Source organism: Heterodontus francisci, chromosome 4, assembly GCF_036365525.1.
Source record: "Heterodontus francisci isolate sHetFra1 chromosome 4, sHetFra1.hap1, whole genome shotgun sequence".
Classification (NCBI taxonomy): Eukaryota; Metazoa; Chordata; class Chondrichthyes; order Heterodontiformes; family Heterodontidae; genus Heterodontus; species Heterodontus francisci.
This window is the reverse complement of record NC_090374.1, coordinates 173,856,400-173,882,489: the sequence shown is the minus strand read 5'-3', so window position 1 is coordinate 173,882,489 and position 26,090 is coordinate 173,856,400. Positions and strand designations below refer to the sequence as shown.

The 26,090-nt window shown below is 45.0% G+C and overlaps 1 protein-coding gene across 5 annotated transcripts in view; it reads left to right on the top strand.

Annotated features, from left to right (window-relative positions):
* The window catches only part of LOC137369403 (amyloid-beta A4 precursor protein-binding family A member 1-like), a 208,684-nt gene that overhangs the window by 43,733 nt on the left and 138,861 nt on the right, over nt 1–26,090 (top strand). For 2 of the 5 annotated variants that reach the window (XM_068030575.1, XM_068030576.1), the window contains exon 2: nt 8,163–8,299. The exons of the other annotated variants lie outside the window; for them this stretch is intronic. The gene's annotated coding sequence lies outside the window, so the exon portion shown is untranslated. The remainder of the gene's footprint in view (nt 1–8,162; nt 8,300–26,090) is intronic. 5 annotated transcript variants of the gene reach the window in all.

Below are 26,090 nucleotides of genomic sequence, written 5' to 3'. Positions count from 1 at the left end.
GAGTTGATGGTCCTCCAGCAGCGGTTGATGTTTATCCCGGTGTGTGTCCCTGGGAACAGCTTGTAGAGCAGAGTCCTGTGTTAAGAGAGCTGCTCGGGATGACCTCGACAAAAACCACTGCATTTCTTTCCACACCTGCTTTGCAAAGGCACATTCCAGAAGGAGGTGGGCAACAGTCTCTTCCCCACCACAGCCACCTGAAGGGCAGCATGCAGTGGCGGTGAGATTCTGGGCATGCAGGAAGGATCTGACAGGGAGGGCCCTTCTCATCACCAGCCAAGCTATGTCTTGGTGCTTGTTTGAAAGTTCTAGTGCTGAGGCATTCTGCCAAATGACTTTGACAGTCTGCTCGGGGAACCATCCGACAGGATCCTCCTTTTCTCGTGGGCCTTGAGGACATTCCGTGCATACTGATGGATTGGTGGTCAAAGGTATTTTTCTGCACAAACATTTCCATGAAGGATAGGTGGTACGGCACGGTCCAACTGGATGGAGTGTTCCGCGGCAATGTGGCCAGACCCATCCTTCGCAACACTGGGGACAGATAGAACCTCAGCAGGTAGTGACACTTGGTGTTTGCGTACTGGAGGTCTACATACAGCTTGATGCAGCCGCACACAAAGATGGTCATCAGGATCAGGGCGACGTTGGGTACGTTTTCCCCGCCCTTATCCAGAGGTTTGAACATCGTGTCCCTCTGGACCCGGTTCATTTTGCATCTCCAGATAAAGCAGGAAATGGCTCGGCTGGCCGCCACGGTGCAGGAGTGGGGTATGGGCCAGACCTGCGCCACAACATGAGCGCTTCGCACCTGATGACCAGGTTCTTAGCCACAATGGAGAGAGAACGCTGCTCCCACGTGCTCAGTTTATGGTGTTCCCTGGCTACTTGCTCCTTCCAGGTTTTGGCGCATGCCCCGGCCTTTCCGAACCATATCCCCAGCACCTTCAGGTAGTCTGACCTGACAGTGAAGGGGACAAAGGATCGGTCAGCCCAGTTCCCAAAGAACATGGCCTTGCTCTTGCCGTGGTTTACTTTGGCTCACGAGGCCAGTTTGAACTGGTCGCAGATGCTCATCAGTCTGCGAACGGACAGCGGATCCGAGCAGAAGATGGCGACGTCATCCATGTACAGGGAGGTTTTAACCTGAGTGCCTCCACTGCCTGGGATTGTCACCCCTCTTATACCTGCATCCTTCCTAATGGACTCAGCAAAAGGTTCGATACAGCAAACAAACAAGACCGGGGAGAGAGGACAGCCCTGTCTGACTCCAGATTTGATCAGGAAACTTTCTGATTTCCACCCATTGATTGAGACTGCGCTACTGATGTTTGTGTAGAGCAGTTGGATTTAATTGCAGATTCCCTCCCCAAACCCCATTTTGGAAAGCACGTCCATCATGTAGGTGTGTGATATCCTGTCAAAAGCCTTCTCCTGGTCCAAGCTGTTGAGGCAGGTGTCCACCCTCCTGTCCCGTACATAGGCGATCGTATCCCTGAGTAGCGCGAGACTATCAGAGGTCTTCCTGCCGGGTACAGTACAAGTCTGATCGGGGTGAATCACCAATTCCAGAGCAGACTTGACCTGACTGGTGATGACTTTGGACAGAATCTTGTAGTCAACATTAAGCAGTGAGATGGGCCGCTAATTTCTGATTTCCGCCCTCTCCACCTTCCACTGGTAGATGATGGTATGATGCCTTTCCTCATGGTTTCTAACATGCTGCCGGCCAGAAGCATAGTCCCGTACACTTCCAGCAGGTCTGGGCCGACCCAGTCCCACAGAGCCGAGTACAACTCAACCAGTAAGCCATCGCTTCCGGGAGTTTTACGCATCTCGAAGGACCTGATGGCCTTTGTTAGCTCATCCTGAGTTAGTGGTTTGTCCAGACTCTGCCGCGTACAGTCATCTAAGACCTCCGTGATAGAGGACAGGAAGGACTGGGAGGCCGTGCTGTTCATGGGCTTCACGTCATACAGCTTGGCATAAAAGGATTTGCTAATCCTTAGTATGTCAGACTGCAATGACGTTACCGAGCCTATGAGTCTAACATCAGTGGTAGGGAAATTATTGGAAAAAATTCTGAGGCAGGGATTAATCAGGTATAGTCAGCATGGGTTTGTCAGGGGGAGATCGTGCCTAACAAATTTGATTGAATTTTTCGAGGACTAGATGTGTAGATGAGGGTAAAGCAGTTGATGTAGTCTACATGGACTTCAGTAAGGCTTGATAATGTCCTGCATGGGAGATTGGTTAAGAAGATAAGAGTCCATGGAATCCAGGGCAATTTGACAAATTGGATCCAAAATTGGCTTAGTGGAAGGAGGCAGAGGGTGATGGTTCAGGGTTGTTTTTGCGAATGGAGGCCTGTGACCAGTGGTGTACCGCAGGGATCGGTTCTGGGACCCTTGCTGTTTGTTGTGTACATTAATGATTTAGATGTGAATATCGGAGGTATGATCAGTAAGTTCGCAGATGACACGAAAATTGGTGGTGTCGTAAATAGTGAGGAGGAAAGTCTTGGATTACAGGACGATATAGTTGGGCTGGTAAGATGGGCGGAGCAGTGGCAAATGGAATTTAATCCTGAGGTGTGAGGTGATGCACTTTGGGAGGACTAACAAGGCAAGGGAATATACAATGGATGTCAGGATCCTAGGGAGTACAGAAGGTCAGAGGGACCTTGGTGTATTTGTCCATAGATCACTGAAGGCAGCAGCACAGGTAGATAAGGGGTTAGGAAGGCATGGGATACATGCCTTTATTAGCCGAGACATAGAATATAAGAGCAGGGAGGTTATGATGGAGCTGTATAAAACGGTAGTTAGGCCACAGCTTGGAGTACTGTGTCCAGTTCTGGTCACCACACTATAGGAAGGATGTGATTGCACTGGAGAGATTCACCAGGATGCTGCCTGGGCTTGAGCATTTCTGCTATGAAGCGAGACTGGATAGGCTGGGGTTGTTTTCCTTGGAGAGGAGAAGGCTGAAGGGGGACCTGATTGAGGCATACAAAATTATGAGGGGCATTGATAGGATAGCTAGGAAGAAACTTTTTCCCTTAGCAGAGGGGTCAGTAACCAGGGGGCATAGATTTAAGGTAAGGGGCAGGAGGTTTAGAGGAGAGTTGAGAAAAAAAATTTTCACCCAGAGGGTGGTTGGAATCTGGAACACACTGTCCGAAGGGGCGGTAGAGGCAGGAACCCTCACAACATTTAAGAAGTATTTAGATGAGCATTTGAAACGCCATAGCACACAAGGCTACGGGCCAAGTGTGGGAAAACGGGATTAGAATAGTTCGGTGCTTGATGGTCGGCACAGGTGTGTTGGGCCGAAGGGCCTGTTTCTGTGCTGTAAAACTCTGACTCTATGAGCCGTGATCTCCCTTCAGGCTGCTGATCACAGAGCCCTCTCTGGGTACCTTTTGGAGGAAGAAATGTGAGCACGTCTCACCCTGCTCAATGGAGCGGACTCTGGACCGGAAGATGACCTTGGAGGCTTCCGTGGCAAAGAGCAAGGCCTGCTTGCTCTTCACCTCTTGGAGATCCTCCTTGACCTCGACCCCCATCGACTGCAGCCAGAGCAGATTTTGCATTCTTTTCTGGCGTCAGAATATTTCCCTCTGTGTCTCTCTCTCGTCCTTTGAACACCTTTGCGGGTAAAGAACCTCTTGATATTTGCCTTGATCACTTCCCACCAGTGCATTGGAGACTCAAAGAGGGGTTTCACGGTTCTCCAACCTTTGTAATCCCTTTTGAGTTTCTCAATGTTCTCTGGGGTCAGCAGTGTTACATTCAGCTTCCATGTTCCCCCTGTCCACCATCCTGCCAGATTATATGCTCTCCCCACCTCCAAAGTTGCCACGGGGGAGAGCATAAAATTCCCCCCCTAGTGTAGTACAATACATTGTTGGACTGCATTCCTGGCCTTTGTTTAGCTCAATCATCTCAAGCCAGTTAATGTGCTCAGCAGGGAAAAGTATGGTATCAACTGTACAGCACAGAAACAGGCCATTTGGCCCAACTGGTCTATGTTGGTGTTTATGCTCCACATAAGCCTCCTTCCATACCTCTTCATCTCACCCTATCAGCATATCTTTCTATTCCTTTCTCCCTCAAGTGTTTATTAGCTTTCCCTTAAATGCATCTATACTATCCACCTCAACCACTCTCTGTGGTAGTGAGTTCCACATTCTCACCACTCTCTCGGTAAAGAGTTTCTCCTAAATTCTCTGTTGGATTTATTAGTGACTGTCTTACATTTATGAACCCCATTTCTGGTTTCACCCGCAAGTAAAAACATTTCTACATCCAACCTATCACCCCTTTCATAATTTTAAAGACCTCGATCAGGTCACCTTTCAGCCTTCTCTTTGCTTGCGAAGAATGCCCCAGCCGATTGAACCTTCCCTGATGTTAATATGGAGGTTTCCCCTGTAACAACGGCAACAACAACTTGCATTTATATAGTGCCTTGGGACTTTTTACTTCATGAAAGGCACTATATAAGTGCAAGTTGTTATATATATAACCGCCATATTACCTCAGGATTCCCATTTCTGACTTACTGTCCATCAACTCCTGCTGATCAAAGCGTGTATGCGATGGTTTGGTGATGAGGGCCTGTCTCCCCTCGAATGATTTCAATTCCTCCGCCACCCCCAAACTCTCAGCACGAACTGATGTCCACTTGTTTAAAAATTAACAGTCACTGGTGCCCACAAGCCCATATTCCAACCGGAGTAGGCATGCTGAATAACAGCAGGTATTTATATAGGGTCTTTAATGTAGTGAAATGTCCCAAGGTGCTTCACATGTGCGATTATCAAACAAAATTTGACACTGAGCCACATAAGGAGATATTAGGACAGGTGACCAAAAGAGGTAGGTTTTAAGGAGCGTCTTAAAGGAGGTAGAGAGGCAGAGAGGTTTTGGGCGGGGAATTCCAGAGCTTCGGGCCTAGGCAGCTGAAGGCACGGCCACCAATGGTGAAGTGATTAAAATCAGGAATGCTCGAGGCCAGAGTAAGATGAGTGCAGAGATCTCAGGGCTGTGGAGCTGGACGTGATCACAGAGATAGGGAGAAGCGAGGGCATGGAAGGAGACGAAAACAAGGATGAGAATTTTCGAGACTCCATGTGGAAGGAAAGGAAAAATAAGTTGCTGGTTTGATTCTATGACGGATTTGTTCATAACTGCCTTTCCATTTTTGCCAGCTGGCTTGTGAAATCTTGTGCTGTGACACAGAATGAGCTTCTCACTAACTGGCACAAGAACTGTGGAATTAAGTAGCATAAAATTTAAATATATTACTGAAGCTCACAACACCTTTGTGCTTAACACCCACAGTTTTTGTTCAATTCAGCAACGTGACACCAAATTATGCACAGTGAACATTTTTAATTTGCTTCTGTTATACGTCATACAGCAGGGATGATGGAGAGGTACGTGGGCACTCCCACTGTCGGGATTATTTGTGAAACTCTCTCCTCCTTAAAACCTTTGACCAAACTTTTGGTCACCCACCCCATCATCTCCTTATGTGGCTCGGTGTCAGATTTTGTCTGATTTGAGTTCCTGTACAATGCATTGGGACATTTTGCTACATTAAAAATGTTTTGCTATATAAATGCAGGTTGTTGTAGGTTATTGTTGTTCCTGGAAGCCCCTCGCAAAATGAACTCTTCAAAACTTGAGAGTATTTCGAAGAAGAGCAGGGGAGTTTTCTCCCCTGTGTCCTGGGCCTACATTTATCCCTCAACCAACATCACTAAAACAGATTATCTGATTATTATCATGTTGCTGTTTGTGGGAGCTTGCTGTGTGCAAATTGGCTGCTGTGTTTACTTGGCTGTAAAGCACTTTGGGAGTCCTGAGGTTGTGAAAGGCGCTATATAAGTGCAAGTTTGTTCTTTATTATTTGAACACATGAGGCAGCTGTGTTTCTAGAGGCATCTGATTCCTATTCTAGTCTTGCCTGTGGTAGCCCTCCTGTAATGTTGACACTCGTTTTATATCTGAACCATGGATGCTTTTGGTTTCTGTGGTGTGTATGTGGTTGATGAGTGTTTTCTTTTGTGATCATAAATACCACATTATTGCCAGTCGAGGCATTCTGTGCTGCCACAAACTGATGATGAAAGCAGAGTTGCTGCTTATTTCTCTATTATTAGACCTGAAAATAAAATTAGTATCACACATCATAGAACCTATGTAATTGTATTGGTTGTTGGATTAACTTGCCAAAGGTGTCAAGGGATTTGGGGCGAAGGCGGGGATATGGAGTTAGTTCACAGATCAGCCATGATCTTAGTGACTGGCGGAACAGGCTCACGGCTAAATGGCCTTCTCCTGTTCCAGTGTTCCATTTTTGATAAGCAGATGGGCACGCTTTGTAGTATTTTACAACCATTTGCATTTATGTAGCACCTTGAACATAGTTAAACGCCTGAAGCTCTTCACAGGAGCATTATCAGACAGAAATTTGACACCTAGCCATATAAAGAAATATTAGGACAGGTAACCAAAGGCTTGGTCAAAGAGGTGGGTTTTAAGTGTCTTAAAGGAGGAGAGAGAGAGGTTTAGGGAGAGAATTCCCGAGCTTAGGGAGGGAATTCTCAAGCTTAGGGCTAAGGCAGCTGAAAGCACAACTGGCAATGGTGGAGCAATGAAGAGCGGAAAGCAAGGGGCCAGAATTAGAGGAGTCCAGATATCTTGGAGGGTTGTAGGGCTGGAGGAGGCTACATTGATGGGGCATGGCAAGGCCATGGAGGAATTTGGACACAGGGGGGAGAATTTTAAATTTGAGGTGCTGCTGAACTGGAAGCCAAAGTGGGTCAGTGAATACGGGGAGATGGGTGAATGGACTTAATGCGAGATAACAGACTTTTGGATGAGCCGCAGTGCATGAAGAGTAGAAGATGGGAGGCCATCTAGGAGAACATTGGAATAGCGGGGTCTGGTTAACAGAAGCTTTCGATGAGGGTTTCAGAAACTGATGAGCTGAGTGGCCTATGTTACGGAGGTGAAAGTAGGTAGTCTTTGTGATGGAGAGAATATGGCGTCACAACCTGAGCTCAGGGCCAAATGGAATGCAGCAGTTGCCAACAGCCTGGTTCCCACCTTAGAGAGTGGTCAGGGAAGGGGATAGAATCAGTGGCTCGTGAATGGGAGTTTGTGGAGGGGCTTGAATACAACGGAGGGAATTTATGCTGAGGAGGAGGAGCAGTGTGACAAATCAGAGGTAGTGGAGGGGTCGAGAGAGGGAGGGGAAAGTTTCTGGAAATATACAGTAGGAAAATCAGCATCAGAAAATAAAACAGAAGAAAACATTTTTATGGGACCCTTCAGCAACTCATAAGCTGGTGACCTGCCACAAGTTGTCAGCCCCTGTGTGGTCCAGAGAATGTGGTGCAGACTGCCTCCATCCACCTGGCAGTGTCAGCTGCCCAACAGATTCAATTACCATTTTCTGTTACCTTATGCACCCCTTGAGAGTTATATGGATTAAATTGACAAAAAAATCCAGAGGCGAGATGGAGTTTTTTTTATTGCAGTGAGTTATTGTGATCTGGAAGTGCTGCCTAAAAGGGAGGTGGAAGGAGATTCAGTAGTAACTTTCAAAAGGGAGTTGGATATATTCTTGAAAATCAAAAGAAAATTGCAGGGCTATGGGGAAAGACCATTGGGAAATGGGATTAATTGGACTGCTCTTGCAGAGAACTGGCATATGCATGATGGGACGAATGGCCTCCTGTGCTGTATAATTCTACAAAAGTGCATTTGACAGTTCCCTGCTTCTTCTTGTTCTACTGTGTATTCTGTAGTGAGTGTAGGCATTTATGTAAAAAAAAATTTAAATGGTGCCCTATTGTAGAGTCATGCACCAAAATTTGGTGCATTGCTACTTTGCTTTCATGCATGAAATAAGCATTATGCAACTTACGCCTGCCACATTCGAGAGTAGTGAACCCATCACGACTTCTCATTCCTCAGTCATCCAGTCAGCTGCACTTAAGGAAATGTAGCTGGCTTTGTACAGGGGTATTTTAGGATCCTCTAAATGTCGGCTTCAAGATTGTCTGGAATCCTGGAAAGAAAATATTTAATCTTAAGCTTTCGTTATTTATTTATTATTTTTCCCTGCGGTGTTTTTTTTTTGAGGTTTGCTAAGTGACAACATGATGCAGCGCCTTACCCAATCAACATGGGGTCAGATGGGAGCAAGCAACTCAGCCAGTTGACGTTTTTGAGAAATGCATCATTTGACTGTTTAAATCATCGTGCTGGGTGATTTAGAGGTTAGTGCTGTTCAAAGAAGTATCCCCACGTGCTGCGGTGCTGCTAATTTCTGAGGCCTTGCCTGCTCGACGACATCTCTTTGAATTGAGGTTTCTTGGGAGACTGCTATTTAGTGCTTTCAAATAGGTACGCTTTGCGAAATTGCGAGGTTGGTCTTTTTTTCTTTCCATTTCAAAGTCTCATTCTGATGCAGTCCAGTAGTAACAATGCTTGCTGACTGCTGTTGATGATCACGTTGGCTTTGGAGCCCAGGAACTCACCTCCTGACTCCCCAATGCCTGTCCACCATCTACACGGCACAAGTGAAAAGTGTGATGAAATACTCTCCACTTGCCTGGTTGGGTGCAACTCCAATAACACTCAAGAAGCTCAACACCATCCAGGACTAAGTAGCCTGCTTGATTGGTACCCCATCCTCCACATTCAACCTTCACTCCCTCCACCACTGGCACACAGTGGCAGCAGTGTGTACATGGGAACATAGGAGCAAGTGTAGGCCATTCAGCCCATTGAGCCTGCCCCGCCATTCAGTATGATCATGGCTGATCATCCATCTCAGCACCTTTCTCCCCCACACTATCCTCATATCCTCTTAGGTCATTTGTACTTAGAAATCTTTCAATCTCTGCTTTTAAACTTACTCAATGACTGAGTTTCCACAGCCCTCTGGGGTAGAGAATTCTAAAGATTCACAACCCTTTGAGTAAAGAAATTTCTCCTCATCTCTGTCCTAAGTGGCTTCCCCCTTATTTTGAAATTGTGTCCCCTGGTTCTAGACTCCCCAACCAGGGGAAACATCTCAGCTGCATCGACCCTGTCTACCAATGAGATCACCTCTCCTTCTTCGAAACTCTAGAGAATACAGGCCCAGTTTCCCCAGTCTGTCTTCATAGGACAGTCCTGCCATCCCGGGGACCAGTCTGGTGAATCTTCGTTGCACTCCCTCTATGGCAGTAATATCCTTCCTAAGGTAAGGGGATGAAAACTGCACACAGTACTCCAGGTGCAGTCTAACCAAGGTTCTATACAATTGAAGCAAGACTTCACTACTCCTATACTCAAATCCTCTTGCGATTAAAAACTAACATACCATTAGCTTTCCTAATTGCTGCTGCACCTGCATGTTAGCTTTCAGTGACTTATTGACAAGGATACCCAGGTCCCTTTGTACATCTACATTTTCTAATCTTTTGCCATTTAAGAAATACTCTGCACATCTGTTCCTCCTACCAATGTGGATAACCTCACATTTTTCCACATTATATTCCATCTGCCATGTTCTTGCCCACTCACTAATTCTTTCCAAAACGCCTTGAAGCCGCTTTGCATCTTCCTCACAACACACATTCCCACCTAGTTTTGTGTCATCCGCAAACTTGGAAATACTACATTTGGTCCCCACATCCAAATCATTGATATATATTGTGAACGGCTGGGACCCAAGAACTGATCCCTGCGGTACCCCACTGGTCACAGCCTGCCAACACGAGAATGACCCTTTATTCCTACTCTCTGCTTTCTGCCTGTTAACCAATCCTTAATCCATGCCAGTATTTTACCTCCTATCCCATGTGCTTTAACTTTGCTAACCAATCTCCTTTGGAGGACTTTATCAAAAGCCTTCTGAAAATCTAAGTATACCATGTCCACTGACTCCCCTTTTTCAATTCTGTTAGTAACATCCTCAAAAAAACTCCCAACAGGTTTGTCAAACATGATTTCCCATTCATAAATCCATGTTGACTATGCTCAATCTGATCATTATTATCCAAGTGTCCATTTATCACATCCTTTAGAATAGTTTTAGCATTTTCCCAACGACTGAGGTAAGGCTAACAGGTCTGTAATTCCCTGTCTTCTCTCTCCCTCCCTTCTTAAATAGTGGGGTGACATTTGCTACCTTCCAATCTGCAGGAACTGCTCCAGAATCTATAAAATCTTGGAAGATGATCACCAATGCATCCACTATCTCCATAGCTACCTCTTTCAACACTCTGGGTTGTAGAATATCAGGTCCTGGGGACTTATCAACTTTCAGCCCCAATAATTTCTCCAATACAACCTTCTTACTGATAATTTCTTTCAATTCCTCCTTCCCCCTAATCCCTTGGATCTCTAATTCTGGGAGATTTCTTGCATCTTCCTCAGTGAAGACAGACACAAAGTAATCATTTAGCTTCTCTACCATTTTTCTATTCCAATTCCTCTATTATAAATTCTCCTGACTTTGCTTGTAATGGACCCACATTTGTTTTAGCCAAATGTTGTAGAAGCTTTTATAGTCCGTTTTTATATTTTTTGCTAGCTTACATTCATATTCTATTCTCCTTTTCTTTATCAGTTTCTTTGTCCTCCTTTGCTGTATTATAAAATCCTCCCAATCCTCAGGTTTACTACTATTTCTGGCAACTTTATAGGCCTTTTCTTTTAATCTTATACAATCCTCAACTTCCTTTGTTATCCACGGTTGACTGCCTTTATTTTGGGGGTTTTTGTGCCTTGAAGGAATGTATAGTTGCTGTAAACTATGTAATATTTCTTTAAAGACTATCCATTGCCTATGTACCATCATACCTTTTAATGTATTTTCCCAATCCACCTCAGGCAATTTGCCCCTCATACCTTCATCATTTCCTTTGTTCAAATTTAATACCCTGGCTTCAGATTGAACTACCTCACTTTCCAACATAATGTAAAATTCTATCATATTATGGTCACTCATCCCTAAAGGTTCTTTTACAACAAGATTATTAATTAGGCCTTTCTCATTACATAATACTAGATCTAAAATGGCCTGTTCTCTGGTCAGTTCCTCAACATACTGCTCCATAAAGCCAAGATGCGCTGCAGCAACTTGCCAAGGCTCATTCGACAGCACCTTCCAAACCCGTGACCGCTACTACCTAGAAGGACAAGGGCAGCAGATGCATGGGAACACCGTGATCTGCAAGTTCCCCTCCAAGTCACACACTATACTGACTTGGAAATGTATCACTGTTCCTTCACTGTCGCTGGGTCAAAACCCTGGAACTCCCTAACAGCACCGTGGGTGTATCTACACCCCAAGTACTGCAGCGGTTCAAGAAGGCAGCTCACCACCACCTTCTCAAGGGCAATTAGGAATGGGCAATAAATGCTGGCCTGGCCAGTGACGCTCACATCCCATGAACAATTGAAAGAAAATTCACAAGAATGTTGCCAGGGCTCCAAGCATTAAATTATGAGGATAGATTACATAAACCAGGCTTGTATTTCCTAGAATACAGAAGATTAAGGAGTGATTTGATTGAAGTTTCTAGGTTTTCGAAAGGAATTGAAAGGTAGAGAGAAACATTTTCCGCTGGTGGAGGGAGTCTAGGACGAGGGAGCATAACCTTAAAATCAGAGCTAGGCCATTCAGGACAGAAGTTTGGAAACCTGTCTTCACACAAAGGGTGGTAGAAGTGCAGAACTCTCTGCCACAAAATGCAGTAGCTGCCCCCTCAATGAATAATTTTAAATCTGAATCGATAAGATTTTAGTTAGCCAGGAGTATCAAAGGTACTTGTAACTTGTATCAAATCTTGGTTAGACTACACTGTGTACAGTATGGTCACTACATTATAAAATGGATGTAGAGGCTGTGGTGAGGGGACCAAGAAGATTTACAATGATGCTACCAGAACTGTGAGGTATTGCGAGATTATAACCTATCAGGAAAGGATGAACAGGCTGGATCTTTTTTCTGTTGAAAAGGGAAGGCTGAGGGATGACCTGATAGAGGTCTTTAAAATTGTGAAAGGTTTTGATAGACATAGAGAAAGTTCTTCCATTTGTAGAAAATAGAAAATTAGAGGCCATCAATATAAGATGGTGACTAATAAATCCAATAAGGAATTCAGGAGAAACCTCTTTACCCAGGGACTGGTAAGAATGTGGAACTCACTACCACATGGAGTGGTTGAGGTGATTGGATAGATACTTTACAGGGAAGCTAGATAAACACATGAGGGAGAAAAGATTAGAAGGATATATCGAAAGGGTGAGATGAAGAGGGGTGGGAGGAGGCTCAAATGGAGCATAAACAACAGCCTGGACGGTCTGTGTCGAATGGCCTGTTTCTGTGCTGTTTATTCTATGTAATTCTATGATTTGGAGCCAAGGTAGGTAGATGGAGTTGAGATACAGACCAGCCATGATCTCCTTGAATGGGCGGAACAGACTGGAAGGGCTGAATGGCCTCTCTCTGTTCCGATGATGCAGTTCAGTAGTAGCAGTGTCCTTGGCTGCTGTTGGCGATTATGGGGACTCACTGTATACAATCTGTCATATAAAGCACAATAACCAGCTCACCTTACACAGTGTGCCTGTTCAACATGGGCAAGTGGGTGAAGGGGACGGAATTTCCTGGAACACGCTTGTACAGAAATGACACTGCAATTGAGGCTGGTTTTGACACCGATCTTGCTGATTGGAACTTGCGCCCAAATTTCCTGCGGAACACATTTGCAATTTTAGTGGCGTAAATCGAGCGCAAATTCATTGCCGCCAATGAAGGGAATGCAATGTGCGGCTAGTTTCTGTGATGGGGCCTTGGTCTCGGAACTTAAAATCATCCAGCATAGAAGGAGGCCATTTGTCCCATCGTGCCTGTGCTGGGTCTTTGAATTCAATTATCCAATTAGTTTCACTCCCCCTGCTCTTTCCACATAGTCCGACAAATTTTTCCTTTTCAAGTAGTTATCCAATTCCGTTTTGAAATTTACTGTTGAATCTGCTTTCACCGCCCTTTCAGGCAGTGCATTCTAGGTCATATCTCTCTGAGTTTAAAAAATGATTCCTCATCTCCCTCTCTGGTTCTTTCGGCAATTATCTTAAATCTGTGTCCTCTGGTTACCAACCCTTCTTCCAGTGGAAACAGTTTCTCCCTGTTTACTCTATCAAAACCCTACATGATTTTGAACACCTATGTCAAATCTCCTCGAATCCTCTAAGAACATAAGAAATAGGAGCAGGAGTAAATCATATAGCCCATCGAGCCTGCTCCGCCATTCAATATGATCATGGCTGATCTTGGGCTTCAACTCCACTTTCCTGCCCAATTTCCATAGCCCTTGATTCCCTGAGGCACCAAAAATCTCTCTATCTATCCCAGCCTTAAATGTATTCAATTATGGAGCATCCCTCTGGGGTAGAGAATTTCAAAGATTCATAACCCTTTGAGTGAAGAAATTTCTCCTCATCTCAGCCCTCAATGATCATCCCCTTATCCTGAGACTGTGCCCCCATGTTTTAGATACCCAAGCCAGCGGAAACAACTTCTCAGTGTCTACCCTGTCAAGCCCCTTCAGAATCTTACAAAAGCAAAATACTGTTGATGCTGGAAATCTGAAACAAAAACAGAAAATGCTGGAAATACTCAGCAGGTCAGGCAGCATCTTGTGGAGAGAAAAGCAGCATTAATCTTTCAGATCAGTGAGCTTTCGTCATCTTGTATGTTTCAATGAGATCACCTATTGTTCTAAACTCCAGAGAATATAGGCTCAATTTTCTCAGCCTCTTATGATCGTACAACCCTCTTATGCCAGGGACCAACCTTCGCTGTCCTGCCTTCAATGCATGTATATCCTTCCTTAAGTATGGAGACCAGAACTGCGCATGGTATTCCAGGTATGGTCTCAGCAAAGCTCTGTACAATTGTAGCAAGACTTATTTATTCATCTACTCCAATTTCCTTGCAATAAAGTCCAACCTGCTGTTAGCCTTCCTAATTGCTTGCTGTACCTGCATGCTAACTTTCTTGTGTTCCTTGTGGAGCACACCCAAGTCAGTCTGAATATCAACATTTACAAGTTACACACCTTTTAAAAAAATATTCTGCTTTTCTCTTCTCACAACCAGAGCGAATGACTTCACACTTGCCCACATTATACTCAACATCTGCCACCTTGTTGCCCACTCAGTTCACCTGTCTATAACTCTTTGCAGCCTCTCTGTGTCCTCCTCACAACTTACCTTTCCACCTACCTTTGTATCATCAGCAAACTTTGATTCATTACTCTCGATCTCTTCATCTAAGTCATTAATATAGGTTGTAAATAACTGAGGTCCCAGCACTGATCTTTGTGGCACTCCACTAGTTGCAACTTGAAAATGCCCCATTTATGCATACTCTTTGCTTGCTGTCTGTTAACTAACCCTCTATCCATGCTAACCTATTATCCCCAATTCCATGAGCCCTTATCTTGCCGATTAACCTTTTGTATCGCACCTTATCAAATGCCTTTTGAAAATCCAGGTATATTACATCTACTGACTCCCCATTATCTACCCTTCTAGTTACATGCTCAAAAAAACTCAAATAAATCTGTCAAATACAATTTTCCTTTCCTGAAATTGAGTTGATTTTGTCTGATCACACAATGATTTTGGAAGTGCTTTGTTAAGACTTCCTTAATAATAGATTCCAGCACTTTCCGGATGACAGGTGTCAGACTAAATGGCCTGCAGTTCACTGTCTTCTCTTTCCCTCCTTTCTTGAATAGCAGTGTTACAATTGCTAACTTCCAATCTGCTGGGACCCTTGCTGTAAGGGGACCAATTTTGTCTCCACTGCTGCTCTACCATAATTATGCTGTACGGGGACACGCCCACAGGGAAGGTCACTCTAGCTGCCTCATTCTTCAAAGTGTGTGGGGTCCTCAATATTTCTGTGCACTAAGATGGCCAGCTGTTTGGCTAAGTATAGTGCGGACCTTGACAATAGTAAAAAAAAACAAATGAGGAAAATCACTATCAAGCTGCAGATATCTCAGTCACACCAAAATCAGGTGACTTTGGGCAATGCTGTGCCTAAATCTCTGGGTGTGAATCTGCGTCAGTGCATTATTTGCATAAATCCAGGAAATGTAAGCTGGTGTTTGTGTGGGATGGTGTGGAGGGGGTTGGTGGAAGATATCAATGAGCGGTGGATGGTTTTGATGCACCTGTCTCGCCAGCAGCTCAAATGAGCGAGGGAATTCGCACAGTGAATTTTCAGTGTAAATTAGTTGTGTGGATTTCCTCAGCAACAAACGGCCAGTGCAACTCTGCCCTTGCGCTGTAATTACACTGGAAACTTTGCATGAAATTCTTGGCCCCAGTTTCCTTCGCTGTTTCTCGTGATTATTAAAAGATTTGAAAAGATTTTCTTTGCAATGCGAGAGAAAGACTTGTACTAATATAGCGCCTTTCACAATTTCAGGATGTCCTAAAGCACTTTCCAGCCAACAAAGTACTTTTTGAAGTGTGGTCACTGTTGTAATGCAGCAAATGTGGCAGCCAATTTGTGCACAGCAAGCTCCCACAAAGAACAATGTGATAATGACCAAATAACCTATTTTTAGTGATGTTGATTGAGGGATAAATATTGGCCAGGACACTTGAGATAATAGTCCCATGGGATCTTTTACATCCACCTGAAAGGGCAGACGGGACCTCGGTTTAATGTCTCATCCGAAAATGGATTAAAAACCTTTGGATATCTCCTCAGCATTACCAAATATTAGAGTCCAGATATTCATGATTTGTCTGCTGTCATTGCTGTAACAACTGTGCAGTGAATAGTATGAATACTACAGACTAATTTCAGACCATTTTATTATAGCAATTCTCGGATGCCTACAAGCTAACTTGAGTGGAACACGTTCCATAAACCTGTCATTGGAAGCATTGCAAGAAGTATGTTTTACGTGCCTCACGATGCAGTAGATAAATCAACTTTACACATATAACGCCATTAAAAACCCCAGATTAGAACTCGGTGCCTGGTTTTCCTGGCACGATTTTACTGCATGGGGTTAATGTGAAGCAACATCTGTCGAACTTTTGAAATGGAAACACTTCAGCTCTTGACATCTCGGAATGACAATTCTCCCCAGGGGTGTTAACTTCTGGTTTTGTGATTATTTCTGAATATTGCATTTGTCTGCCAATAAAAACAGGGTTTTTTGATGAATGGGTAAAAACAGGTGCTAAATGGGTGCAGTGCTAATAAAAACAAAGTGCTGGAAATACTCAGCAGGTCTGGTAGCATCTGTGGAGAGAGAAGCAGAGTTAATGTTTCAGGTCAATGACCCTTCATTAGAACTGGCAAAAGTTACAAATGTAATAGATTTTAAGCAAGTGAAAGGAGGGAGGTAGGTGGGTGGGGGAAGAGAACAAAAAGGGAGGTGTGTGATAGGGCAGAGGGCAGGAGAGATTAATGACAAAGATGTCATGGGGCAAAGGGAATGCTCGTGGTGAAAGACAAAGCAGTAGTCCAGAGAGAGTGTTAATGGCTGAATAATGAGCAGCTCTGTCCAAAAGCACAACATGAAAAACCAAGTTTAAGGCAGGCACATGGTTAAAACAAAAATTTCTAAAGCCAGATATGCTCTGAAATTGTTGATTTCAATGTTGAGTCTGGAAGGCTGTAGAGTGTCTAATTGAAAGATGAGGCGGTGTTCCTTGAGCTTGTGTTGATGTTCACTGGGCACATTGCAACAGGCTAAGGACAGAAATGTTGGCATGAGAGTAGGGTGGTGAGTTGAAATGGCAAGTGACTGGAAGCTCGGGGTCGTGCTTTCAGACTGAGCGGAGGTGTTCCACAAAGCGGTCACCCAATCTGTGTTTGGTCTCCTCAATTAAGTGCTGATAAGATTGTTTGAAAGTTTGGTTTTAGCTCACACTTTTGGTTCTAATTTACTGATGACCATAATTTGGTCGTGTCTGGAGGTGCGAAACCAGAAACCTGCAGGTTTAGCACTCAGGTGTGATTAGGTGCAGTTTTCGTGGAGTAGTATATGGGGCTCCTCACACCCACTTCCACTGAAGGTTTGCACTGCTCTGACTAAAGGCCTGCTCGGATCTGCAAACAAAACCCGACCTGAGCCCGACAGAACCACATCTGACCTGGCCCGAGTCCTTACATTTTTTTCCCGTGCCCGACCTGACCCGACCATCAGTTAACCTACGTTTCGTTTTTCACTTTGTTACTAATCTGCACAAGCTATAAAAAAAAAACTGTAACAAAACCACCTCTCTAGTCCAAAAATTAAATTAACAGTGGAGCCACTTGCCTGTGATAGAGCGTGTCCGACCCGAGCCCGAATGCCGGACCCGGAAGTGCGACCCGACCCGAACCTGACACATGTCGTCGGGTTCGGGTCAGGTAGCAGGCCTTTAGCTCTGACTGACGCACAGTGGCACATTGCAGGATCGCTCAGGGCCAGAGGGAGAGGGTGCACGGATTCTTGGAGGTGACATTGGAGGACCCAGTGAGGAAGGTCCAGAGGAGGAGGATGTCCTCTACCCACAGTGGGGGAAAGATGTTTCCTTGCCTTCCTGTTCCTCTCTCTTGTAGCAACTAGTGCAGCTCTGCCTGGTCTCATATCCTCCACCCATTCCTCGTCCAGAGTAAAGAGGACCCTTTAACAATGTGTCCATGACCAAACACTCCCTTTCTCCTGTATGGTGTCAAATAAGGCAGAGTAACACAGCTTTTTAGGTGAAGTCCTCAGAGATTTTCTAGAATAAATGTTGGTAAGAGTGCTGGTGAAGTCTTGACAAGGTGTCCCAGAAAGTCTCCCAATGTGTTTCAGAAGATCTCTTCAAACCTCCAGCAGCATGTGAACAGTAAAAGATGATATACCTTTTAAGCAGTGCTGGAAATCCTCTGGAATGACTAGTTCACTACCTATAGCTGGTCACCGTTAGCAGAGAGAGTTAGGTTAAGTGCTTTCCATCAAAATGTTGTGCAGCCTCCTTAATGAGCATTAGTGGCAGTCAGCTGTTTAGCAGTCCTCCAAGCAGCTGTTCCTAGCGCTGGCTTCAACCCCTTTAGCAAGAGGGCGTCTTGCGCTAAACCCGGGATAAGCTGCTGTTTCAGCTTAACGCTTCATCTTGGCCACCTCGGAGGCTCCAGAGTATCCAGAGAAAATAGCTGCCATATTCATTCAGGGAATAGGCCATTGGAAACAACATGACTGTCACTTTTACCTCTCTGTGTCAGGTCGACTTTCCCAAACTGAAGCTTGAGTAGGAGGGTCACATCACTGTCTGTGTGACATTGATTAATGTGCCTGGTTCATTGCTGGTAACTGCAGCATGCACCTATCTGTTCAACAGCAGATGGTCCATGGCCCTGGAGACAATAATGGGAGGTCCGACCCTTGTACTTCCAAAATAATCTTGAAAAAAAAAGACCTCTGACGTGCTGTTCATGGGCAGTCTGGAGAACAGTTTGATATTTACTGCAGTCCTGACGCCACATCTGAACACAACAATTAATTTGCTTGTCAGCATTATCCAGCAAACTAACTAGAGCAAAATAGCATCGGACTGACATGATCACTAGTAATGCTGCAAAAAAAAGACATCACTTTTGTGTTTGTAAGACTATTTACCTATCACTTTACAAAGCTCGCTTAGGATTCAATTAATAGTTCTTACCCCCCATACTGGTCAGTGAATGTGAAGTGAATCGTACCTTGTACTTACTATAAAGTTCTCTTGCTGCTGATTATAAAACTTGTATCCTTGTTTTCAAATCCTTCCACCCCCTCGCCCCTCTCTCTGGCTGAAACTTTCTCCAGCCCTACAACCCACTGAGATCTCTGCGCTCCTCCAATTCTGGCCTTTTGTGCATCCCCGATTTTAATCGCTGCACCATTGGCTGTTGTGCCTTCAGCTGCCTAGGCCCTGAGCTCTGGAATTCCCTCCTTAAACCTCTCCGCCTCTCTTTGCCCCTTAAAACCTACCTCTTTGATCAAGCTTTTGATCATCTGTACTAATATCACCTCATGTGCCTTGGTGTCATATTTTGTTTGATAATTGCTCCTGTGAAGCAGCTTGGGGATGTTTTATTGTGTTAAAGGTGGTATATAAATGCAAGTTGTTGTTGCTAGGAAATGAAGGCACAATCTGCTGTCTTTGGCATGAAGCAAGCTCCTCCCACTTGTAGAGATACAGGATAAATAGAGAAGGTAAACTGCAGTTATCAAAAGAGAGAGAAAGAAAAATACAAGTAGAGGGAAAATTAGAGGCAGTGGTTCACAATGCTGATGGTGACTCTCACCATTTACATGATCCCCATGGCACTGTTGGAAGAAGTGCGGGAGACTTTTTCCCTGGTGTCCTGGCAAAAATGAACCCTCAACCAATACCAGCCAAAAAAAAAACTGACTGGTCATTTATCTTTACTGTTTGTGGGATCTTGCTGTGTGCACATTAGCTGCTGCGTTTCATCTAAATAACAAGAATGACTACGTGATCAAAGTACTTCTTTGAGTGTGAAGTGTTTTGAGGTGTCCCGAAGGTCTGAAAAGTGTTCGATAAATGCAAATCTATCTTTCCCATCTGCTGGTTTGAGGAAAAGAAGAGGGGTGGAAAATAAAATAAAGTTTTGAAAATAATGAGGGTGGGGGGAGAAGAGAGAGGAAACCAGAAGAAAAGCTATTTTGTTCCGATAACTGGAACAAAAAAAAACCAAAGTGCTGGAAATACTCAGCAGGTCAAGCAGCATCTGCAAAGTCCTCCTTACTAACATCTGGGGGCTTGTGCCAAAGTTGGGAGAGCTGTCCCACAGACTAGTCAAGCAACAGCCTGTCATAGTCATACTCACAGAATCATACCTTACAGACAATGTCCCAGACACTGCCATCACCATCCCCGGGTATGTCCTGTCCCACCGGCAGGACAGACCCACCAGAAGTGGTGGCACAGTGGTATACAGTAGGGAGGGTGTTACCCTGGGAGTCCTCAACATCGACTCTGGACCCCATGAAGTCTCATGGCATCAGATCAAACATGGACAAGGAAACCTCCTGCTGATTACCACCTACCGCCCTCCCTCAGCTGATGACTCAGTACTCCTCCATGTTGAACACCACTTGGAGGAAGCACTGAAGGTGGCGAGGGCACAAAATGTACTCTGGGTGGGGGACTTCAATGTTCATCACTAAGAGTGGCTCTGTAGCACCACTACTGACCGAGCTGGCCGAGTCCTAAAGGACATATCTGCTAGACTGGGTCTGCGGCAGGAGGTGGGGAAACCAACACGAGGGAAAAACATACTTGACCTAGTCCTCACCAATCGGCCTGCCGCAGATGCATCTGTCCATGACAGTATTGGTAGGAGTGACCACCGCACAGTCCTTGTGGAGACGATGTCCCGCCTTCACATTGAGGATACAGTCCACCGTGTTGTGTGGCACTACCACCGTGCTGAATGGGATAGATTTCGAACAGATCTAGCAATGCAAAACTGGGCATCCATGAGGCGCTGTGGGCCATCAGCAGCAGAATTGTACTCAACCACAATCTGTAACCTCATGGCCCGGCATATCCCCCACTCTACCATTACCATCAAGCCAGGAGACCAACCCTGCTTCAATGAAGAGTGCAGGAGGGCATGCCAGGAGCAGCACCAGGCATACCTCAAAATGAGGTGTCCACCTGGTGAAGCTACAACACAGGACTATCTGCATGCCAAACTGCGTAAGCAGCATGCGATAGAGCTAAGCGATCCCATAACCAACGGATCAGATCTAAGCTCTGCAGTCCTGCCACATCCAGCCGTGAATGGTGGTGGACAATTAAACAAATAACTGGAGGAGGTGGCTCCACAAATATCCCCATCATGATGGGGGAGCCCAGCACATCAGTGCGAAAGATAAGGCTGAAGCATTTGCAACAATCTTCAGCCAGAAGTGCAGAGTTGATGATCCATCTCGGCCTCCTCCTGAAGTCCACAGTATCTCAGATGCCAGACTTCAGCCAATTCGATTTACTCCGCGTGATATCAAGAAACGACTGAAGACACTGGATACTGCAAAAGCTATGGGCCCTGACAATATTCTGGCAACAGTACTGAAGACCTGTGATCCAGAACTTGCTGCGTCCCTCGCCAAGCTGATCCAGTACAGCTACAACACTGGCATCTATTCTGCAATGTGGAAAATTGCCCAGGTATGTCCTGTACACACAAAGCAGGACAAGTCCAACCCAGCCAATTACCGCTCCATCAGCCTACTCTCAATCATCAGTAAAGTGATGGAAGGTGTCATCAACAGTGCCATCAAGCGGCACTTGCTTAGCAATAACCTGCTCAGTGACGCTCAGTTTGGGTTCCGCCAGGGCCACTCAGCTCCTGACCTCATTACATTCTTGGTTCAAACATGGACAAAAGAGCTGAACTCAAGAGGTGAGGTGAGAGTGACTGCCCTTGACATCAGTGCAGCATTTGACCAAGTATGGCATCAAGGAGCCCTAGCAAAACTGAGGTCAATGGGAATCAGGAGGAAAACCCTCCGCTGGCTGGAGTCATACCTAGCGCAAAGGAAGATGGTTGTGGTTGTTGGAGGTCAATCATCTGAGCTCCAGGACATCACTGCAGGAGTTTCTCAGGGTAGTGTCCTAGGCCCAACCATCTTCAAATGCTTCATTAATGACCTACCTTCAATCATAAGGTCAGAAGTGGGGATGTTCGTTGAAGATTGCACAATGTTCAGCACCATTCGTGACTCCTCAGATACTGAAGCAGTCCGTGTAGAAATGCAGCAAGACCTGGACAATATCCAGGCTTGGGCTGATAAGTGGCAAATAACATACGCGCCACACAAGTGCCAGGCAATGACCATCTCCAACAAGAGAGAATCTAACCATCTCCCCTTGACATTCAATGGCATTACCATCGCTGAATCCCCCACTATCAACATCCTCGGGGCTACCATTGACCAGAAACTGAACTGGAGTAGCCATATAAATACCGTGGCTACAAGAGCAGGTCAGAGGCTAGGAATCTTGAGGCGAGTAACTCACCTCCTGACTCCCCAAAGCCTGTCCACCATCTGCAAGGCACAAGTCAGGAGTGTGATGGCATACTCTCCACTTGCCTGGATAGGTGCAGCTCCAACAACACTCAAGAAGCTCAACACCATCCAGGACAAGCAGCCCGGTTGATCTAAAAACATCCACTCCGTCCACCACCGATGCACAGTGGCAGCGGTGTGTACCATCTACAAGATGCACTGCAGCAATGCACCAAGGCTCCTTAGACAGCACCTTCCAAACCCGCGACCTCCACCAACTAGAAGGACAAGGGTAGCAAATGCATGGGAACACCAAGTTCCCCTCCAAGTCACACACCATCCTGACTTGGAACTATATCGCCATTCCTTCACTGTCACTGGGCCAAAATCCTGGAACTCCCTTCCTAACAGCACTGTGGGTGTACCTACCCCAAATGGACTGAAGCGGTTCAAGAAGGGAGCTCACCACCACCTTCTCAAGGGCAATTGGGGATGGGCAATAAATGCTGGCCTAGCCAGCGATGCCCACATCCCTGTGACCTTTCTTCTCTCCACAGATGTTGCCTGACCTGCTGAGTATTTCCAGCACTTTCTGTTCATATTTCAAATTTCCAGCATCTGCAGTATTTTGCTTTTACTTTAGTGTTTAATTCACTGGAACAGAAAATCCTCCCGTCAGTTATGCTGACAGTCGGAGCAAGTTTAAATTTGGAATTATGATACGAAAATAGAAAGTTGAAAAATGAATGCGGTAAACAAGTTAAATTACATAGAATTTACAGCACAGAAATGGGCAATTCAGCCCAACTGGTCTCTGCTGGTGTTTATGTTCCACATGTGCCTCCTCCCACTCTAATTCATCTAACCCTGTCTGCATATCCTTCTGTCCACTCTTCCTCTTAAATGTGTAGCAAGTTCCACATTCTCACAAAATTTGAGCAAAAAAGTTTCTTCTGAATTCCCTTTTGGATTTATTAGTGACAATCTTATATTTTTGGCCTCTAATTCTGGTCTCCCCCACAAGTGGAGACTTCTTCTCTACGTCAACCCTATCAAACCCCTTCATAATTTTTAAGACCTCTATCAGGCCACCCCTCAGTCTTCTCTTTCCTCGAGAAAAGGGCACCAGAACCAGAATGCGAGCAATTGATGGATTGTAAGTAAATAGGCAGTAAAACAAAGTCTCTGCTGTCTGTATCCTAATTAACACCAAGCCTTGTTCACCTATCATCCCAATAGTGACTCCTGGTCTGGGAATGCCTCAATTTCAAAATTCTTATCTTTTATTTTACACTCCTCTATGGCTTTGCCCTTGCTATCTTGTAACCTCCTGCAGTCCTACACCTTCTGAAATCTCTGCGCTGTTCCAATTTTTGTCTCTTGCTCACCACCAATTTTTAACATGACGTCATTGACGGCCATGCCTTCAGCTGCCAAGGCCCAAAGCTCTGGAATTCCTCCCTAAACCCTTCCTACCTATTTGGCCAAGCTTTTGGTCACCTGTCCTCATCTTATGTGGCTCGGTGTCAAATTTTTCTTGCTCCTGTGTAGCATGTTGGGATGTTTTATGACGTTAAAGGTGCTATTTAAATGCAAGTTGTTGTTGGAGCTGGATGAGGTGATGGGATGTGGGCAGGTCATAGAGTCATAGTCATTTACGGCACAGAAGAAGACATTTGGCCCATTGAGTCCCTATCGACTCTCCACATAGCAATCCAGGCAGTCCCACTCCCCTGCTCAAATTAAGGTGCAGAATTAAGTGTAGATCTAATGCAACAATGCGTGCCTTTGAGTGTGGAATGCACTTGTTACTAATTTTTAATGAAGTACTCAAAGGAAGAGCTGTAAGAGTTTTAAAGAAACTAAAGTTGATGTATTTACTAACATATGAACAGACGAATTAGGAGCAGAAGTAGGCCATCCGGCCCCTCGAGCCTGCTGCACCATTCATTAAGATCATGGCTGATCTGTTTGTGTCTTGAATTCACCGCTCCTATCTACTGTGCCAGTGTTGTTCACCATTCCAGCTCTACGTAAGAGAGTGAAGCATACCTGGGCCATTTTGTCCCCCTTCGAATTACCTGGACTGAGGCAAGTTGTTGGTAAACGCATCATCTTCTGTGTTAATGAGGTCAAAATTTGAAAATGTATCTTCTTTTATTTTTTAAATAGGCATGTATGAATTAAGTGCAAATAGTATTTAAAACTGGTACTGATGTAAGAGCATAAGAAATAGAAGCTGGAGTCAGCCAAATGACCCCGTCGAGCCTGCTCCATTAGTCAGTGCGATCATGGTCGACCTTTGACCTCAACTTCATCTTCCCACCCTATCTCCTTGATTCCCTTAGTTTCCGAAACTATGGATCTCTGTCTTGAATGTACTCAACAACTGAGCATCTACAGCCTGCCGGGATAGAGAATTCCAAAGATTCACAACCCTCTGAGTGAAGAAATGTCCCCTTATCTCAGTGTGAAATGGCCAGCGCGTCATCCTGAGACCATGCCTTTGAGTTTCATACTCTCCAGCTGGGGAAACAGCCGCTCAGCATCTACCCTGATCTCTAAGAATCTCTGTTTCAATTAGATCACTTCTCATTCATTCTTCTAAACTCCAGAGATAGGCCAAAAGTAACTTGCTAGTTTTCTTCACTTCAAAGGGGTTTTTTGTTAGCTTCTGTTTCTGTTGAATTGGATTGGAAGATTTTTTTTTAATGGGACTAAGGGCAGCTTTCAGTATAAATATAAATGATCAATTCTTGTGCATCGACATGTGTCAGAATTTACTGGAGAAGTGCTTCAGCATTCAATTCAGATGTCAAGAGTTATTTGTATAAATTTCATCATTGGTTAAGGTCAGATTCTAATGTAGTTCTGCTATTCGTGTGTTAACAATGGCTTCTTGGCATGCAGGAGAGCAGGTATGGAATGTACGGCACAGAAACAGGCCATTTGGCCCATTTGGTCTATGCTGGTTATTATGGTCCACACCGGCCTCCTCCCACCCTACTTCATCTCACCCCAGTGAACATATCCTTCTATCCCTTTCCCCATTGTGTGTTTATCTAACTTCCCCTCAAATGTATCTGTGCTATACACTTTAACCACTCCCTGTGGTAGCAAGATCCACATTCTCATCACTCTCTGGGTAAAGAAGTTTCTCCCGAATTCCCAATTGGATTTATTAGTGACTATCTTATATCGATGCCCTCTAGTTTTGGTCTCCCCCACAAGTGGAAACATTTTCGTAAATTGTTGTAAATCCATGAATTGTCATCTTATTGATTCCTTGGAAGTTAATATTGTTCAAGTTCAGAAGCTTTCCTACGCTGAAGAAATTTCACGTAAGTGGGCGGAAGCCAGGCCTGAGCTTTCTGATATAATAAAACTTTACTTAAGGCCTTGAGATCTTCAAACACGTCACATACTTTGAGGTGCAATTAGTTATGGTTGTTCGGGGCGGCACAGTGGCGCAGTGGTTAGCACTGCAGCCTCACAGCTCCAGCGACCCGGGTTCAATTCTGGGTACTGCCTGTGTGGAGTTTGCAAGTTCTCCCTGTGTCTGCGTGGGTTTTCTCCGGGTGCTCCGGTTTCCTCCCACATGCCAAAAGACTTGCAGGTTGATAGGTTAATTGGCCTTTATAAATTGTCACTAGTATAGGTAGGTGGTAGGGAAATATAGGGACAGGTGGGGATGTGGTAGGAATATGGGATTAGTGTAGGATTAGTATAAATGGGTGGTTGATGGTTGGCACAGACTCGGTGGGCCGAAGGGCCTGTTTCAGTGCTGTATCTCTAAACTAAACAAACTTGACAGGCAATGTTTCCTTTTTTTGCACATATGCAAAGATACAGGAGCTGAATGCCCAGTTCCTGGGTAGTTTTGGCTCGAGGAGGGATGTCAGCCTGGATACCAGTAACAGTCCTGCTCCTCTTCATAGAACCCCTTGGGATCTTCCATTCACACCTGAACAGGTAGATAGGG